A 5,001-nucleotide genomic window follows, 5' to 3' on the forward strand; every position below is an offset into this window, starting at 1 on the left:
TTTGTACCCTTGTCTTCCATCGGAATGCGCGGCGCCGGCGTGTGGCCGCGCCCCCAAAACATCATCACGGGATCCGTGGGCTCTGAAAACGACTCCGTCGTGTATGTGGGCGTCGGTAAAGTTGACGACCCGCTTGGCCCGTAGTCCTCGTGTCCGTAGCCCTCCGATGGCTCAATAAAATTGCCTTCGGCTACCAATGCTCCAGCATAATGATTTTCGCTGCTTCCGTGCGCATCGCGTTCATCTGACGCGGAGATTGACTCGGCTAAGTGGACGGCGACGTGACCTTTACGACCAGGATAAGAAGCCCTCGGCTTCTTCCCCGCCATGAACGTCGACGGCGTCTGAATCGTGACCTTCTTGGTGTCTTGTCCTTGGCGGGGCTCGCCGAGCCATGCGCCTTCGCGTAATTAACTAGTCTCAAAAACGAAACGTGCCGATTATCTTGTCGGTATTCAGATGCCATTGGCTTGATACTCGAATCGAGTCCTTCAATAGACATCGTCATTTGTTCTTCCATCGAATATACGTTTCCACATCGATTGCTCGCGTCCGTCAGACGGATATAAAATTACATCTCGTCTTCAGACGGTAGCTGTTGTACTTATTGCAATGCGAGCACCGCTTGACGGATCGCCTCGTCGGTTGCAAAACTCCTCAACAACCACTGTACGGCCTCCGGCCAAACGGACACCTTTCCGTGATGGGACCCGGCCGTCTGAGACACCGAAGTGTACTGTCTCAAGGCGATGCCGCTTGGAAATTTGTGCAACAAGCGGATCGCTTGCCCCTCGTTCATTTCTTGAGTATCAAACTCTTGAACTAATTTTGCCAAAAAATCCAACACAAGGACCCCGTACTCACCTGTGAACGTGTTGTCCTTCTTCACCTTAGGCGGAATATCTCTCCTGATGTTTCCCACGGCGGTCCGCTGGGAACTTGACAAATATGTCTGCGGGTTCCGCAAGCGGTACGTTCGGTACGAAAGTAATTTCTTGAAGAGGTAGTTGGTCGGATTCAGCTCCTCCAACTCCTCCCATCGCGGCCCGCGTCGCGTTGCGACGTCCTCTGGCTCAGCGTCCTTGTCTCTCCGCGAGGCGGACGAAGTGATCCCGCCCCGTCTGGAGGTAATTTTCTTGCCCTGCGAAATTCCTTTTCCTTCCTGTGAACGATGTTCGGAATCGCTGGCATGGTTCGACGAACCGTCGTCACCATCTTGGGAAAGCCCATTCGACTCGGCCGTTGAGTCTTGGCCCTCCGGCTCGTCACTACAGTGACTCTCGCTCCGGCGTCGCAGATTCTTCTTCGAAGTCTTCGACTTGGAACTCTGCTGTACAGCGGCCTTGTCCTTCTTCGATCGACGGTCGCCTTCTCGACCCGTTGGGAGCGGCTCTTGCCCGGCGACCTGTTCAAGGTCCTCGAGACGATGAGCGGCGCGGTCAAACCTGTCGTCGATACTGCTTCTAAATTTACCCAAGGACTCCAAAGCTTGATTCGCGTCGCGCCTTGCGTCCTTGACTGAAATTTTCAACGAAGCTAGGACCTCCGGCTCCGGACCGTCGGTCGCATCACCTCGCTCCTTCTCGACGAGATCCACTCGAGCCGATAGCTCTCCTAAAACGGTGTGGAACTCGGATGCTTGCAACTCCAGTTGCTTTCCGACGAGGGCTAATTCAGCCTCGAGATTTTTCGTCATCTCTTGGCGAATTTCCTCTCTCATCTTCTGGAACCTGTAAGATAGGTTATCCTTGTCGGCTTCAATCCCCGTCGGGATTTCTTGGCCTTCGGGAGCCGTGGCCGTATTGGCCTCGCTTCGGGTGCGAGGACCTCGCGGGATCCTCGACTCCCTTGCCGATTCGCTCCTACTCGCCCCGGGACCGGCGTCCCCGGGTGCGCTTGTCGACATCGCTCGTACGAGCGAACCTACACAAAAAAGTTACAAACAAAAAATAAAAAAAGAGACTCCGTTACCCAGACCACTTTTGTAGTGCAACTCCAGACCGAGGCTGTCGTCGACACAATTCTGGGTCGGGTTTGCTGTAGACAATTCTAGGTCGGGAGACCACTTTTGTAGTGCAATGTGCCTGGCAGGCCGCGAACACAGTCCGACGGTCAAACAAAAAGAAGAAAAACAACAACAGCAACAACCACTGCTGATGGCACGCGCTACGGAGCGTTCGAGACTCCCTTTACGCTTGTGTGGGCTTGCGGCCCACGGTAGCTCAACTCCGACGGGGGGTAAGGAAAGATGCCCGGCCCGGGAGGATAATGGTGGTAGAGACTTGTGAAGACTTGAGTGCTCGGCGAGTGCGGGTTGGGCTTGTCTACGAGGATGTAACCGCGGTTAGCTGGGTTGTAAGGCCAATGCTCGACGAGCGTCTTCAGCACCTTGGGTGTAATTCAAGGTCTTCGACGGGGGCTTGTTCAGCACTACCCGACGGGATCGTAACCGTGTAGCAACGCTACTACCGACGTGTTGCCCGATGGCTAAAAACACCCTCACCAGCGCGATCGCGATCGCGGTAGGCGGTACCAACTCTGTCTTATACAGTAAGACCTTCGACAGAGGCGTCGTTACAATAGCCTTCCTACGGAACTTGAAACAGTAGCAGCGTTACACGACGTGTTGCCCGATGGCTAAAACCACTACACCGGATCGGTCGCAACCGACTCCGATGGAACCAACACAAGTAAGGGAAAATAGATGTAGAGATAGAAAAGGATAGGGAAATAAAGGAAAAAGGAAAGAGAACCCCGAGCGCTGAAGGATGATGTAGGCTTAGGTAAAAGGGAGCGTCTTGGTAGAGACGGACTTCGACCTAGGCGACATTCAACTCGGGTTGTCTTTATTGACTTGGTCGGACAAAGGGCTAAGTTATATAGAGCCCCGCCGGGGCGAGTACAGTAGCTCCCGGCTCTAGATTCTAGATCTAATTAGTAACTAAATTAAATAATTAAAATAATCGTGGGCTTCGTCGCACACGTGTGTCCCCCAAACCCGGACTACAGTATCCAATTTTTTTCCTTTTTCACTTCTTTTCACCCCCCTTTTTAGGTGCCTATTGCACTACAGTCTTTACCTTTTTTCGAACTACCCGTGCTATCGGAGCTAACCTCCTGGCTATCGACGGCCAGGTCTTCTTCGGGTAGCCGGCCGCGTGAGTCGGGACGATTCCCCCACTGCGGTTCCAAGGCCTTGCTGAAGTATTCGGAAACTTCCGGGCCTTGACCTGCGACGTCTGGTCGTCGCAGGATATAGGGGACGAAGCGAGTCGGCTCTCCTTTGTGATCCTCCGGGGGTAGAGGGTATGGATCCTCTACCCAGTCTTGCAGGTACATTATCGCATTTTGTACCTGTTAGGGTAACCGAGAACGGTCGCGGAACTCGCTGTCGTTCCGGTCGACATCGGTGAGGGGTTTCGTGCCCCCACGGGCCCTGCTCCTTGCGTAATGAGGACAGGGTCGGCCTGCCACTCATCCTCCCCGATATGGAGGGTCGAGGCGGTCGAACTTGTCGCGGCGGACTTCGCAGTCCTGCCAGCCCTCCCTGCCGGTTTCGGATCCGGCAGAGGTAAACCGCGCCGAGCGCGGTATGTTGTACCTTCCGCCGTGGCGATACAGCGGATGGTCGGAAGATCGGTCTTCTGACTGCCTGGCAGCCTTTGCACAGTTTCGGATAGTGCGGCACGGGTTTCCGTTGCAAGTCCCCGCACGAAGTAGTGCGCGAGGGACTGTTTGGAGAAGACTGCCGTGCATCGGAACGCGGCAGTCTCGAGTCGGTCAGCAAACGTGCTTTCCGTCTCATGCGATTTCTGTCGCGCCGTAGCGACAGCGTCGTACGCTTCGCCTAACAGGTCGTCCGTGAGGTAGCGCTTCAAGAATTGATTAGCGAGCCCGGCCAGCTCACGTCGTCATGGAGCTGGCCGGGGCGGAGGCCACGCATCGTATAACTCGTATACAGGCGCTCCGCGTCGCGCTCGAGGAAGTGCGCGAGGATTCGTACCGCAACACCTTCGGTCAGGTGTTGCGAGTTGAAGGTGATCCGGATATCCTTCAAGAACGGCAGCAGCTGGATCGGGTCGGTACCGTCGAAGCTGCGCATCGTGGGACGGATCCCACGACAGCGTTGGACGTACTTCGCGATCCGTCCCGCGTCACCCGAGGTAACGAGCCTCGAGGTGTTATCCAAGCGGTACATACGATAGTCAGCAATGGCGCTGAACTCTTGGATCATCGTATGTACCGGCTCGAGCCCGGGTTCAGCGGGACCCAGCGTGCCGAAGGAGGTAACCAGTAGCGTACGGACGTCTACCGGACCTGGATGCTCGGCGTAACTCGCCGGCGAGTAGCCGCCCCAGCGGGGATCGACGGAGAACATCGGTTCTCCGGATCCACGGGCGGCTCCTCCACGGTCCTGTTCGTCCGCGTACGATACGCGGTCCACTTGCCGCCTACTTCCGGCGAGATTTGGCAAGGATTGGGTCTCAGACGCGAAGTTCGCGTCTATCGGAGGACGGCTTCCTTCCGCAGTCCGACTGGTAGCGGCACCAGTCGGACGCCAACCTTCGGCGGCGGGGGTGCTCGGAGGTACGGTAACACCGGGCCCTCTCGAGGGGGCACCGGGTAGCCCTTCGACCATGGTACGTTCCATGTGACGAGCACGCCGACGAGTGGCGTTGAGCTCAGCGGAGAGGTGCGCGAACGCACCCAATTGCTCTGCGGACGGAGAGGTTCGGTCCTCTGGTCGTCTCGCCGAGGTCAGCCTCTCGGGGCGACCTTGCCCGGACGGTCCGGGCGAGGCGAAACGGGAGTCTTCGACGAGCACTAACCGTGAGTGTAAATCGTCGATTAGTGCTCGGAGATTCTCTAAGGACTGCGTCATTCTATCGAACCTCCCTTCACGCAGGGAGCAGAGTTCGGCCATACATCGAGTATATACATGGTCCGATACATCGACCCGGAGGGAAGTACGGACTTCCTCGATGTATTCGGCTATGCGGT

Source organism: Chondrus crispus, genomic scaffold, assembly GCF_000350225.1.
Source record: "Chondrus crispus Stackhouse genomic scaffold, scaffold_75, whole genome shotgun sequence".
Lineage (NCBI taxonomy): Eukaryota > Rhodophyta > Florideophyceae > Gigartinales > Gigartinaceae > Chondrus > Chondrus crispus.